The sequence below is a fragment of the Meles meles genome, chromosome 4 (genome assembly GCF_922984935.1).
Source record: "Meles meles chromosome 4, mMelMel3.1 paternal haplotype, whole genome shotgun sequence".
Taxonomy (NCBI): Eukaryota; Metazoa; Chordata; class Mammalia; order Carnivora; family Mustelidae; genus Meles; species Meles meles.
Window position 1 is genome coordinate 20,866,441 of NC_060069.1, and position 15,788 is coordinate 20,882,228.

The following is a 15,788-nucleotide window of genomic DNA, read 5'->3' on the forward strand; positions in this document are numbered from 1 at the left end:
ATATTCAGTCCAATTATCCTTGAAATCCACCAATAATCCCCAACCTCATCTGAGTGATTAGCATCCATATATTCTATACCAAGCCTTCCACTCAGAATTATAATTAAGAAATAAGATAGACATTTTACCTTTTCACCTTTTTTTCTTTTTAAAGATTTTATTTATTTATTTGACAGAGATCACAAGTAGGCAGAGAAGCAGGCAGAGAGAGGGCGGGAGGCAGTCTCCCTGCCAAGCAGAGAGTGCAATGTAGGGGTTCGATCCCAGGACTCTGGGATCATGACTAGAGCCGAAGGCAGAGGCTTTAATCCACTGAGCCATCCAGGCACCCCACATCTTCACCTTTTTGTCCATTCTCACTTCTCACCACTTTCTGTCTTGATTCTTTTAGATTGTCCATTGTGCCTGGCTTCTGTAGCTTTCCCATTTAATATGAGGGATCTCAGTATGATCTAGCCCTTCAACCACAACCTCAAATTACCACGTTCCCTCATCTGTTTATCTTTCCTCTGCAGCTCTCCTGCCAGTCCCTCCACCTAGGGCAACCCAGCCTGGCTCCTTTCTTCTTCCTATCTACCATCTACAGTGCCATTGGTTATTTTCCCAAAATGTGATCACATTCCTCCCCTGATTAAAAACATCCATTGACTCTCTTCTGCCTACAAATTCTGGGCATGGCATCCCAGCCCTTTCACAATCTGTTGGCCACCTGTTTTCTGGGTTCATTTTCTGCTTCCGGCTGTGGGGAACAGAGGGAGCTAAAGGGGCAGCTGGGGTAGAACTGGTGGTCAATAAAAGCTGGGTGAGTGTGACCGTTTGTGACATTCCAGGCTCGTACCACATTCTAGGGGATTGCACTCTGGAGGAATAAGGGCACAGTTTGAAAGTGTAGGGTGGTGTCTTAAACTGGATCTCCCCTAATTTTCCCTTAAGTTCCTGCAGAACTTGAGATATGGTTGTGTGAAACCAGTTTATTAGGAAATATGGTCTCAAGGAGCAGGGATAGAGAGTGCAGGAATGAAACTGGAAGGGGGGAGAAGCCAATACAAGAATGTGTTATTGAGTTGAATGAGTGCTAGAGGCATCTTGTGTTGGATCCAGTGCGACTTCCCGAGGAGTCTCATGAAATGCATCTAAGGACTGTTCTCTTGGTGGCGATGCAAGAGGGAGGGATTACTCCTTGACTTCTGATTGCCACGGTCATGAATGACTTTGCTATGTTAACTTCCTTGTACATCTGGATTAAGAATTCCAAGTGACTTGGAAGACATCTTGGCTTAGCCTCAAAAGAATCCCTGGGCCAAAAGCAAGTGGTATGCAGGGGGGCTTAAGGGAGGGTGTGCTCTAGCTGCTCTGGGACAAAGGAGATCAAAGAACTAGTAACCACAGAGAATGAGTAGCTGTAACAGCTGCTAAAGGAAGAGGCAGGGTTAAGAAGATTGTGAAATGGGCACAAGAAGCCTATGATTCTGGGGGTGATATGCTGAGCTAGAGTCATTGAGGGAAACCAGCTAGAACAATGAGAAGTCAATCTGGACACGAGCATGGCCTCTGCTCAGAACCTTGCTTTTCCCTCATGACTGAAGTCCTTATACTTTCCCACAAGGATCTGACATGATCTGTTGTCCCCTTTACCCCTTGGACCTCATTTCCGTCTTCTCTTCCACCGCTCACTCCTTTCTGACCACACCGGTCTCCTTGTTAAGGCTCTAACATGTTCCTGCTTTAGGACATTTGCCTAGGCTCTGCATGAGGCCCTCTCCATGATAAATGTCAGAATCTATCTGACATTTATCTGACATCTGGAGGTCTACCTCTTTCTTCCTTAACGTCTTTGTTAACATGCCACTCTTCCAAGGAGTCTTAGCCTGATCACCTATTAGAAATGGTACCCTTCCTTACTCTCCTCATGCTCCTTACTTTTCCCATTTCCCATAGCATTTCATCACCTTATTACATACTATAAAATTTACTTCCTTCTTAAGTTTATTATTATTTTTTCTTCCTCCCTCTACAGAAGGCAAGCTCCACAAGGACTGGCATTTTTGACTGGTTTGTTGGTAAATGCATCCCAAGTACCCAACACATAATTTGTGCTCAACAATACTTAATTTTTGAATAAGAAAATAAAACAAAACAGCAATACCAAAGTGAACTGTACCCTAGGGAAGGGGCTCACAGTTTTTGCCCTTTATGGTTTTTTGTTTTGTTTTTTTTTTTTTGAGTCCACACAGTTTGTAATCCAGTCCATAGGAACACCAGCTGCCGGCTCCTAATTGGAGCAGGGACAGAGATGGGCTAGAATTTTAACCATGACCTTCCTTTTATTGAAATTCTAGCAGAGCAGGGGTGGAAACTAAGCAATTTGTTGTCCTAACAGATTTACGAATGACAAGCCACAGCTGAGAAGCTTTGAAAGGAAGGCAAAATCTGTCCTAGAAGGGAAAACAGTCATGATTATGATCTATGGGATCATGCTGTATTTGCACAATGCTCTAACTTGCTGTTTATCATCTAAGCATTATAACAACCCTTTGCAGTAGGTGGAGATTAAGATCCCCGCCTTAGAAGGAAATGTTTATTATATATTTGAATTTAAAGAAAACTGAGGTATAAGTCACATAATAAAAACTTAGCCATTTAAAGTGTACAATTCAGTGACATTTAGTATATTCACAAATGTGTAACCGTTCCCTCTGTGTAGTCCCCAAACATTTTCATCATCCCATAAAGAAACCCTATACTTATTATGCAATCAATCTCTATTACTCTCACCCCACAGTCCCTGGCAACCACTCATTTGCTTTTTGTCTCTAGGGATTCACTTATTCTCGATTATTTCCTATAAATGGAATCATACAATATGTGAGCCTTTGTATCTGGTTTCTTTTACTTAGCATAGGGTTTCAAGGTTCATTAGTTTGTGGTATGTATCACTATTTCATTCCAAGTAATGACTGAATAATACTATTCCAAAGTATGATATATCACATTTTGTTTATTCATTCATCATGTGATGGATATTTGGGTTATTTCCACATTTTGGCTTTTGTGAGTAGTCCTGCTATAAACATCTGTGTACAAGTTTTTGTTTGAACACCTGGTTTCAATTCTTTGGGGTATGTGCTTAGGAGTGAAATGTACGTTTATTTTTTGCCCATTTTGCACTGGGAATTTATTTCCTGTGAGATAGAAACATTAATCAAGGTGGTTTTAGAGACATTAGCTAAATCAAATATTAAATAATGTTAAGAAAGTTAGAACACTGAGATGAGAAAGCAAAAATTTCGAATGAAAATATGTAAACCACAGATTCCACATGGTTGCTAGAATTAAACTGAGAATTTGACTCTGAAGCACCTGGCAGGTGTCACAGGCTTTTTAAAGTTAGAAATGAAACCCAGAAGTAAAATGTTCATACAAGTCATGAAATCTAAAAGATGGGTTTCTCTACATAAAAATGAAGAACTTCTGTACAACAAAAGAAAAAAAAGTTAAAAGGTAGCAAGGAGACTTGAGGGAACTATTTACAAATTGGTAACAAAATGTCAATACATAATATGTAAACAGTATCAACAAATCATTAAAATAATTACCCAATATATTGAAGGGTGAACAGGCAATTGAAAAAAAGGAAGTTTTTTTTTTTTTTTGAAGGGGGCTGTCTAGTAGATTGGAAAAATGATTTAAAAGGACAGATAACATTTAGTGTTGATGGGATGAGGGTAAAAGGGCAATGTGAAACAGTGTTGGTGTGAGTATGTATTTGTAAACCTTTCTTGCAGGGCAAACTGATAGCATGTTGTTGGTTAAAGAACAGACACATAGATTGACATAAATCAGTGGAATAGAATAGGGAGCTTAGAAATAGACTGCTCAGATCTTTGACAAAGGAGCAAAGGCACGTCTACAGAGAAAGAATAATCTTTTCAGCAAATGGTGCTGGAATAATGGGAAGTCCATATGCCAAAAAATGAACCTACATACAGACCTTACACCTTTCACAAAAAGTAACTCTTTGTAGTGAAACTTCAAAATACTAGGGATACAAAGAAAATCCTAAAGGCTACTAGTGATTAAAACAAAACAAAACAAAACAACAACAAACAACCCAAGCAAATTGATTACCTACAAAGAAAAGAAAATCAGAATGATATCAGACTTTTCATCAGCAATACTTGATGCATAAAAAAATGTGCAGTATATTCAGGGTCAATGGGCGAGTTCTGTGGGCAGGAAGAAATGGACTGGAACAGAACTTACACAGGTATCATTTGGCTATGAGAGGAGATATTGCATTCTGTAGTTTCTAAACCCAGATTTAAACCGAGACAGAAAGCTAGAATGTAGCCAGAGCCTGTGGATAGGGGGTACAATTAACTTGTAAGAAAAAGAAGTGAACGCAGGACTTGTTAAGGGGAAAATGATTAGTGCATTCAGTTGTGGCTAAGCTAATTAAGTAATGTGCATCTGGGTAGCTCCAATTTTCCTCAATTGTGTATTTATTCTTTTTATACCAATCATGGCAAAGCAGTTACCAAAGATACTCATTTAATTCCTGCGCCATACTGTACTTTCTGTAGAGCCTGAGCAGCTGACAGGGTTGGCTTTAGAGAAAGCCTTCTGGTCAGTGTGCTTGCTCAGAGCATGACAGCTCCTTCTGCTGTAAGACATGATTTGGGGAGAAAGGCTTTTGCTCACAAACAATGTAGTTTAGCATCGTCAGTGATTCAAAAAAGTATAATGCTGGGAGATGCAATTTCATCATGTGGAAAACTTTTGATGTATTGTCTCATCCACTCGCCAAATGTAGTCTCGCAATTAAAATCCCTCCATATACCACCAGATGGAATTTTATGCAAGCACACAGAGATGTGTGCCAGGAGAGTAAGAGAAGTCCCAAAGCACAGCTGCCAGCCCTACCTGACATAGGACGAAAAGAACCAAATTTATAAGTGAGCGCTTGCCAGACAGCAGACCTCTCTTGGGCCAATTATGTAAATGGAACTTGAAGAACCATTTGCATCAGGCACAGTTTCGGGTGAAAGCCTCGTTGTTGTAAAGCTCCATCCTTGGTCTATACTGTTCTAAAAGTTGTTTACCCCTTCCTTTCCACTTTGGATTTAATTTTCCTGACTTCTCCTAAGCTGTCTCTCCTTAGCAGCAGTGGGCACACAGAGTAAGACCTTCGTTAAATTGATAATCTTTATAAAGACATCAAATCAACAGGAACATTGGTATTTTAATCACTCAGTATGGTATGTTTTTAAGGGCAACAGGTAGGAATTTTCAAGAATTGACTAAATAAGCTTTAAAGCAAAGAATCACCATGTACAATATTTTGTTTTTGGGTTCCTTAAAGCCAAATCAAATCCCAGAAGATGATGATCATGGGACATTCCATTAGGGCTGTAGCAAAGGCACTGTTTGTGTCCAAAAGTTATCTCAGGACCCCTATGCGTGGAAAAAGAGTAATGTTTAGGACAGCATCAACCAGACAAGCTCGGTTTTACATATTGTGTTCCTGTCCAAGTTTTCATTTGGAGAAAACTTAAGGTATGTGAATACCACCACTGCCTAGATGGAGAATGATTTTAGGAACCTTAGCTCAGTGACCACATCGTGATTTTGCAAAACAATTTTGCTTCCTAATATGTGTAATTCTTTGGTTCCCTACTCTCTTTTCCCAGGTGCTTAGCAATAAAACTCCCCTGAACTGCCATAGTATTTAATACCTTCTCTTGGGGGGTAGAAAAGGAAATATAAAAAGTAGAAGGGGTAGATAATAAAACTGCTAGAAACAATATGAAGATTCATTAAGGAGTTCAATTATAAACTAAATGTACAAAATCAGATTTCTTATATAAAAACAACACATTTTCTGTAACTATATGTAAATTTATATAGGCAATATAATAGAAAAATATATTCCACTCATAATGGCAACATAGAACATAAACCATACAGAAATAAACTTAACCTGTAAAGGTTCTTTTGGAAGAAACTAAAACTTCATTGTGGGGCCAAAAAAGAAGTCTTGGATAAATACATTAAGTGCTTTTTTTTTTTTTTTTTTTTGAGCTAAGACTCTGAATATTTATCATGCTTCTGTTATTTAAATACAAATCATGGACATTTTCTTAAGACTATAGATGAGTTACAATAGGCCTTGATCACATCCATAGAACCTTACTGAATGGTTATACCTACCCTAACCAGTTTGGTCTTTTTTTTTAAGATTTTAAAAATTTATTTGACAGAGTGAGAAGAAGCACAAGCAGGGAGAGTGGCAGGTAAGGGAGAAGAAGGCTCCCTGCTGAGCAATGAGCCCAATGTGGGCCTCAATCCCAGGACCCCGGGATTATGACCTGAGCCAAAGGCAGATGCTTAACCAACTGAGCCACCCAAGTGCCGCTCTTAACCAGTTCCTAATGGTGAATGTTAAATTGTTTCCAATTTTCTGCACTGGAAACATTGTAACAAGAACTTGCTCATACTTGTATTTCTATATATTCCCCTAATAATTTCTAGAAGTGAGATTGTTGGCTCAAAAATATGCACATTTAATATTTTGGCAAATGCTGTCAAATTGTCCACCGAGAAAGGTTTACCAATATACACTCCTACCAATGCTGCTTTATAGTGTCTTTTTTCCCATGTCTGACACTGAATGTTATTTTTTTTTTTAAGATTTTGTTTATTTATTTGACAGAGATCACAAGTAGGCAGAGAGGCAGGCAGAGAGAGGAGGAAGCAGGCTCCCCACTGAGCAGAGAGCCTGATGCAGGGCTCTATCCCAGGAGCCTGGGATCATGACCTGAGCCGAAGACAGAGGCTTTAAGCCACTGAGCCACTCAGGGGCCCCTGTTATTTGTCTCTTAACATTCTTTCTCAATCCACTAGATTTTCCCCAAATACAACTTTTTTTTCCCCAAATGCCTGCTTGAAATGTAACTTTTTTTTTCCAGAATGCCTGTTTATACTTTAATGTGTAAGATTTTCTTTTTCAAAAAAAATTGATTTGTAGGTGTTATTTATATATTATGGACATTGGCTTTTGTTACCTATGCTATAAATGATTACCTCCAGTTTCCTAGTTATCTTTTAATCTTTTTTTCCTTTTGTTGTATAGAAGTTCATCAATTTTAGGTAGTCAAACATGTCTTTTAGATTTCATGGCTTCTGTAAATATTTTACCTCTGGATTTCATTTCTAACTTGGAAAAGCCTTTGACATCTGTCAGTTGCGTAGGAGTCAAATTCTCTGTAATTGTAGCAACCCTGTAGAATCTGAGGCTACCAGTAGCTTCTCCTTCAAGAAAGCAGATATTGGCTGTAATTCAATGCATGCACCTGTCTCTCCAGATTTCAGGGTGTTATCTGCCTTGTTACCCCAGTTCTGTGATGGGTCCAAGAAAAGCCATTGATTTTCAGTTTGTTCAGCTGTTTCTTGTTGGAATTTGAGAGTGATAATTTTGAAGCCCCCCCCCTCCTTTTTTTTAAGATTTAACTTACTTGACAGAGAGAATGAAAGAAAGAGCACATGCACAAACAGGGGGAGCAGGAGAGGGAGAAGCAGGCTCCCCACTGAGCACAGAGCCTGATGTGGGGCCTTATAACAGGACCTGGGGATCATGACCTAAGCCAAAGGCAGACGCTCAATGACTGAGTCACCCAGGTGCCCCGACAATTTTTGAATATTTTTACATAGTGGAGCTGAAACTGGAACCTTTTTACTCTAAATTATTTTAATGTAAGTGGTAAATAGGTTTATGTAGATCCAACTTTAGCAAGACAAGGAATCCTGGGTGAGAAACAGGTCTTGGGAGGGCATAGTGGACTGGGATATCAGGAATCAGTGGTGTCTAGGTAACATTTGAAAGAGTTTTTAAACAACCAAGTGGTTGGATATATAGGTTTGAGTCAGATAATGAGCTAGGGCTGGAGATAAGAAAGAAGAAAGAAATAATGAAATCTTTCTTTCAGGAGCATGCAAGCACATGCATGCTAGTGGAGGGGGAGGGGCAGAGGGAGAGAAAATCTACACCCAGTGCAGAGCTGTCCCCACCCCCCGCAGGGCTCGATCTCATGACTCTGAGATCATGACCTGAGCCAAACCAAGAATCTGATGCTTAACTGACTGTGCTGCCCAGGTGCCCCCAGAGATAAAATTTCTGCATCAGCACAAATGTGATAATGAAAATCTCTAGTAGCTTCCTTTCTCCCTCAGCTAAAGTACCCAGATCTGGCTCTTGGTATGACCCTGACCTCCACTTCTCATCTTGTTAGCTGAGTTTAAGGCACACTGACCTCTTTGCTGGTTCTTAAATAAACAAGGTCTGCCCCTGCCTTTGCCCTTGCTCTTTCCTCTGCCCGTAATGAATTTTCTTCCTGGTATTTTCTCTCACTTTTCCTCCGACTCAAAATCCTCTAGTCAGTGATGCCTTGCCTAAAATTGCTTACATAAAATTCAGCCACCAGTCCAGGAGCTCACGTCTCCCTTCTTGTTAAGGTGTGTCATTATCTCACATCCTCTCTGATACATGTTGTTTATGCCCTATTTCTCCCATGAGATGTAAGTGCCACTGGGAAAGGAACTTTCCCTTTTTGCTTTATTATGGCCTCAGGTTTTAGATCCACATTTGTAGGAGTAAAAAGAAACAGGTGAAAATAAGTTTAAAATATATTGTATTTAACCCAATCTACCCAAGGCATCATCATTTCATGTAATGTAATTATATAATCACTATAAAAATTAGTAATGAGGGGTGCCTGGGTGGCTCAGTCATTAAGTGTCTGCCTTCAGCTTGGGTCATGGTCCCAGGGTCCTGGGATAGAGCCCCACATTGGTCTCCCTGTTCTGCGGGAAGACTGCTTCTCCCTCTCCCACTCCCCCTGCTTGTGTTCCCTCTCTCATGGTCTCTCTCTGTCAAATAAATAAAAAAATAAATAAATAAAAATCTAAAAAATATATAGAAAGTTTAAAAAAAGAATGCAAAATGCATACTTTAAAAAATTAGTAATGAGATAACATCTTTTTTACTTTCTTTACATTTAATTTAATTTTAATTAAATTCAATTAATTAACATATAGTGTATTTGTTTCAGGGGTAGAGGTCAGTGATTCATCAGTCCTATATAGCACCCAGTGCTTATTACGTCCCGGGCCCTCCTTAGCGCCCATCACCCTGTTAACTCATCCTCCCACTCCTCTCCCCTCCAGCATCCTCAGTTTGTTTCCTATGGTTAAGAGTCTCTTATGGTTTATCTCCCTCTCTGGTTTCGTCTTGTTTTATTTTTCTCTTCCTTCCTCTATGCTCCTCTGTTTTGTTTTTTAAATTCCACATATGGGTGAAACCATATGATAATTGTCTTTCTCTGATTGACTTATTTCACTTAGCGTAATACCCTCTAGTTCCATCTACGTCGCTGCAAATGGCAAGATTCTTTTTTTTTGGTTTAAGTAGTCAAAGTCTAGGGTGCATTTCACACCGACAGCACACTTAATTTGCACCAGGCCTATTTCAAGGGCTCAATAACCACATGTTGGTAGAGGCTGCTGCACTGGACAGCTCGGTGAGGCCTGTCGGCCATGTTAGAATTGGGACATTTTTCCTAAGAAGTGAGACGGTATTGGAGGGCCTGGGTGGCTCTGTGGGTTAAAGCCTTTGCCTTCGGCTCAGGTCATGATCTCGAGGTCCTGGGATCGAGCCCTGCGTCAGACTCTCTGCTCAGCAGGGAGCCTGCTTCCCCCTGCCCCTTCTCTGCCTGCCTCTCTGCCTACCTGGGATCTCTGTCTGTCAAATAAATAAATAAATAAATAAAATCTTAAAAAAAAAAAGAAGTGGGACGTTAATGAAGGGTTTTAGGTAGAGTTTAAGAGTGACTATCAGTTTTGTATTAACACAAATCCCTGCAGCAACAGAGCAGAGAATGAAGTGGAGGGAATCAAGAGTGTTTGCAGGGAGATGGGTCGAGAAGCCTGAGAGACAGACCCGCTGAGAAACAGATGTGTTACCTGGACTAGGGTGCTGGCAGTGGGAGCCACACAGAAGATCCAGGAGACATTTAGAACATTCCACAAGGCTTCACAATTACTGGGTCTAAAACAGTAAGCTAACTTGGTAAGTCAGGTAATAGCTTGAGGATAATAATCTTTTGTCTCCTGTCAGAGATCAGGTTTGACTGAGACTCTGTTTTGAAGAGTTTCCTCTTTATTTCCAGGGATCGGTTATGATTTGTGTGGAGTTGTGGGAATACATTGGTCACGGTGGCACTTACTTCAGTTTTTAATGGCTAAATCTAAATGGCCACATGATGGTGCCAAAACCTTGGGAGTTCGTATGGCTTTTCAGACCGGCTTGCAAACTCCTTCTACAGAAATGCTGCCATCTTCCCTTAGTTATTTTATTGGATAAAAAACAAATTCATTGGGGGCGCCTGGGTGGCTCAGTGGGTTAAGCCTCTGCCTTCAGCTCAGGTCATGATCCCAGGGTCCTGGGATCGAGTCCCACATTGGGTTCTCTGCTCAGCAGGGAGCCTGCTTCCTCCTCTCTCTCTCTCTGCCTGCCTCTCTGCCTAGTTGTGATCTCTGTCTGTCAAATAAATAAATAAAATCTTAAAAAAAAAAAAAACAAATTCATTGAAGATAAGTGAAATTTTTTTCAAAGTGATACTTTATTTCTCCTCATGTACTTAGGTCAATGGGTAAAACTGGCCTTCTCTTATTTTATGCTTGTAAAATTGGAGTTTTCTAACTCAGAATAGCAACATTCTCAGAGAGATGCAGAAGAAAGTTAAAATTCCATATTTATTTAAAAATGAGACCAGTAGGATCTGTGTATAACACCATACTCATTCCTTTGGGAAGGCAGAAATTTCTCCAGAGTACTTTGGAAGATATACCACATTTCAATAAGAGATATTTATAAAGCTGTGAACCCAGATACCTCAATACAACATTTGAAATAATTGGTTAGAGGAAGTAGTATACCCCGTACATGGTAGATTCTCAGCTAATGTTTTCTAACATGGTGACTGCAAGTATGAATTAATGAATACCCATGCCTCCTGTCGGCCAAGGTCTGTCACTTTTTCCAAATTAAGTAGCCGGTTTTTGTTTAACACAAAGCACAAAGTAGAAAAATTGTAAATATTAGAAATACAATTTTTAGCACAACTTGAAGACTCCTGAAGAGGTCATTCATTCAATCAACCAACATTCTCTGAGTGTTTACTGTGGGCTCAGGGTTATGACTTCAGGATCGGCAAATGACCCTTAATGCCATTAGATAACTCTTTGAGAAATGTAAATGCCACTAGCCCTCACAACCACAAGAGTCATCAAGCATAAAACCTCAAGTGCTATCAGCGTCTAGAGGCATAAGTGCCACCAAGTCCCAAGAAGCCTTCCCCGTGCGCTGGTTTCACAAAGTACCGGAAAACACCAAAACTGAGATGGTATGTGCCACTGAAATATTATCAAGTGTTACAAAGTGCCAAGATACTGACATGAGGAAGTGCGAGCACGTTCGATCAGCTTCCAGACCAGCGGTCAGCGAACTATGGCCTGCAGGCCTACCACCTGCTTTGGTCAATGAGGTTTCATTGGGACGTAGCCTCACCTATTTGTTTAACACTAGTCCGTGGCTGTTTCAGCACGGACTGTTAACAGCAGAGTGGAGGACTTGCAACAGAGACCTTTTGCCTGGAAAGGCTAAAACCTTTACTATCTGGCTATTTAAGATAAAAGTCTCCTGACACTGTTCTAGACACACATACATATGCCCCCATTCCATAACCACAGGTCTCCTTAATTCCTGGAACCAGATTTGCCTCAAATACTGTAGACCACAGTTGCTACCCAGTGCAAACAACACCTAGAAGCACAGTTACATCAGTGAGTAAACTTAGAGAAAACTGTCTTGGGAGCACTGATTAAGAGCTGGCAAGAAAAGTTGGTAAGGTCTATCTTGGCATTTCTTTCAGAATAAGATTATAGAAAATAGAGATTATAGGTTTTGTCAAAATTCTGATGGTAATTATTCTTGCCTCTAATTGTGACCTTTCTTGGGGATATTGTTTTTGTAAAGGAAGAAAGAAAGAGGAAGAAGTATTACATTTATTTTTCATCTGAATTCTTCTTGGATATTAATTCTCAGTTTCGGGAGTCCTGATTTCATTAACCTTGAAATATCAGAATGTGGATAAAAGATTATGAATATAAATGAATTCAGAGTTAGAACTTGTCGACATCTCCTTTAAAGTAATCTGAATGCTGTCAGAAAGGAAACTGCTGTGGCAAGTTTAGTGACCAGGCTGATCGGAGGGCCTGAAGGCAGACACATTTTGGTGTGGATATGATCATCTGTTACTTGTTTAATTTAGAAAATAAAAAGGAAAAAGCTGTTGCCTCTGGGTTTGGGTAGCAGGTTAGAGATGGACCAGTGGGGTCCAAGAATCTGGAAGGAACAGATTGGCTGATATCTGGGACTTAGAAGTCAGACTGCAAATGAAATGCCCTGGAGAGTGAGCAAGAAATCAAAACTATTTATATACCCAGGTCCCAGGAGATCCTCGGGTGCCATCAAAAGGAAACGGCACATTTACAGCGACGTGGATGGAACTAGAGGGTATCATGCTAAGCGAAATAAGTCAATCAGAGAAAGATGATTATAAGATCTCTCTGATATGAGGAATTTGAGAGGCGGGGCAGGGGGCCTTGAGGGAAGGGAGGGAAAAAATGAAACAAGGTGGGACCAGGGAGGTAGACAAACCATAAGAGACTCTTAATCTCAGGAAACAAACTGAGGTTGCTGGAGGGGAGGGGGATGGGAGGGATGGGATGGCTGGGGGATGGACATTGGGGAGGGGAGGTTATGTGCTATGATAAATGCTGTGAATTGTGTAAGACTGATGCACCACAGACCTGTAGCCCTGAAGCAAATAACACAGTATATGTTAATATAAAGCCTGGCAGGGACAAAAATCAAACCAAAAGAAAGGCATAAATTCGAATCTGAAGTGCTCTTTACCAAGTATGTGGCTTTGGGCAAGACAGTGGACTCTGAATGTCCATTCTCCCCAGATAAACTGGAGCTCAGCTTCACTGTCCTAACACCCTCATCACCACTGTTACCAATCCCATCATCAACATCTCACAGCATCTTCACTGGTGTGTGGAAGTTGCTTATTGTGGTTCAACTTTACATAGATTTTCTCTTTTCATTCTCGCAGAAGACATAGATTATGTTCCTCTTTTGACAGGTGGTACGATTCAAGCTTAAGTAGAAGTGACTTCCCAAAGTCACACCAGAGTCTGTGACAGCTCGGCTACTCATGGCCCATTGTTTTAACCCCGTGCTGATGAAAACTGCTTTGGTAACAGTTTTTTGAAAAGAATGTCCAAAGCATATTAATAATCAAGTTACTGTTACTTTATCTGGTATTACTGTTCTTTATCTGGTAAGCTCCTTTCTGGGACTATCAAGGAAATATTCCTATAAAAGTAAAGTAAGTGAAGATATTCATTGCAGCATTCATTATTTATCATGGTAAATAACTGGAAAGTTCCTCAATGTCCAACAAAGGAGAAAGAATTAAATAAATAATGGCATGTTACACAGAAGCTTAAATATTCATCATGAGGCTTATTTAGGAATATGCTGTAAGGCATAGATCCACTATGGAAAGAACTGGAACATACCATTTTATGTGCATTATATTTTATCTACCAATTCAGTAAAAAAGAATAGAGAAGTATTAAAAAAGGTCAAATATTTTTTCCTGAGGTGGTGATATTTTGGGCAAATTTTTCTTCTGCTGTTATCATTATAACCTGTACAAAAAGTGAACAAATTTGAAATGCAGTATACACATAGACCTGCTCTGTGTGTCCAATAGGATCATCGTGAAGAGCCAACAAGAGAATATGAGTAACCGGGTAAACTTGAACTGTAAGAGAGTTCAAATACTACCATTAGAAAGCCAGACCTGCGAGTTGGGAGATCTCTTGTATTCAAACTGGAAGGAGCCCTAGGATAGCAGGACAAGCAAGACTGGCCACTCTTCTTATCTGCCCTCACTGCCTAGATCAGAAATCTGCAAACTACGGCCCCTGGGTCAAATCCTGCCCTCCACCTGTTTTTGTATGGCCCTGGAGCTAGAATGCTTTTTGCATTTTTAAATGGTTCCCTCTGCAACCCCCAACCTCCCAAATCCAGGAGTATTATTTCATGACACAGAATTATATGAAATCCAACTTTCAGCGTCTATAACTGAAGTTTTATTGGAACAGAGTAACACCTATGTATTTACCTATTGTCTCTGGCTGCTTTCCTGCTACAACAGCAGAGTTGGGTTGTTGCCATAGAGACTGTATGGCCCACAAAGTTCAAAATATTTACTATCTGGCCTTGTACCAAAAGAATTTATTTATCTCTGACAGAGGCCAACTCAGTTCTCCAAATCTTGTCTAGGCCGGGTGAGATTTTATTTCAAAGATTTTTCTCAATTGCCCTTACATGGTTATAAATGCTATCTTTTCTTAATATTTAGATTTTTTAAAAAGTGTTTTCCAAACATTAGGGCTGAAGGTCTGTGGGCGGCTATGGCACTGGCCAGGGTTACATGGCAATGTTTGCTAACCTACAAATATATGTTCTGATCAGCGCTCATTGGAAGGTTAAGACCCATATTGGCATCAGGAGATACAACGTTGATCTGTTCAAAGTTTGACCCGCCTGGGCTTCTTTTGCTCCAACTGCAATAACGGAGTTGCCTGGATGATTTCTGTGGCCCCTTCCAGCTCTACCTTTCTGCAAGGACTTGGGTCATTTTAATACTTGGTGGTTCTTAGCATTGAGTGTTTTGCTCTTTTTATTATCTTCTTGACTCTGGGACAAGTAACCAATCAAGTCTAAGGCCAGGAATCAAGACTAGCCTGGCCTAGACCGTTCGAGTAAATGAGAGAACACACCTGAGATAACAAAGAGGTTGTGTCAAGCATGGTGGCAAGCTACAGAGTGAAGGGACTGGCTGTACCTAGGCTCCAGCGGACTATTATGTTTTGCTAGAGTTCTTCTATTTTCAAGAGCTAATACAACATATGGGTTTTCACATGAATTCTTCTAATGTTTGAGTGCATAAAAATACAACGGAGCCCCCCACCCCCAGTCCTTAAATACAGAATGGGCCTGTGGGTCACCATTTTAAGAATTCTTACCTCTCTCTGTGTAGGAAATTCTTACATAGCTTCCCACCGAGACTGCACAGCAACGTTTCTTCAGGAACCCTGTCAACCACGGTACCCTATCTTTAGAGTGTGACATCAAGCTGAGGTAGTTGAGTTTCTAATGTGGACTTGGGTGTTGTAGTCACTTAGAACTTGAAGGATTTAAAAAGGCTTTTAGTATTATGGCTCTGATTCGCTGACGATACAGTTTCCAACATTTTCAGGCCAGTAATCCTACCCAGACCCTCCTACCACCCCACCTGTGTCCCCACTTTGAAGATGATCTTGTCTTTGTTTGGTTTCATGCAGTTAGCTAGACAGATTGTTTAGCTCAGTTAGAACCGAAGCAGAGAGCCTGGGCCTGCCATGTAAAGCACTTCTAAACACACTGTCCTTTTATTTCTTCTTTTCTGGGTGTGGGCATATGCAGTGGGTTTATTTGTTCAACAGATGTCTACTGAGTGTCTGCTGTGAATAATAGGAATTGCTGCAGGTACTGGGGACATGACATTGAAATAAAGTCTTAGTCTCATCGGATTTACATTCTGGAGGGAGAG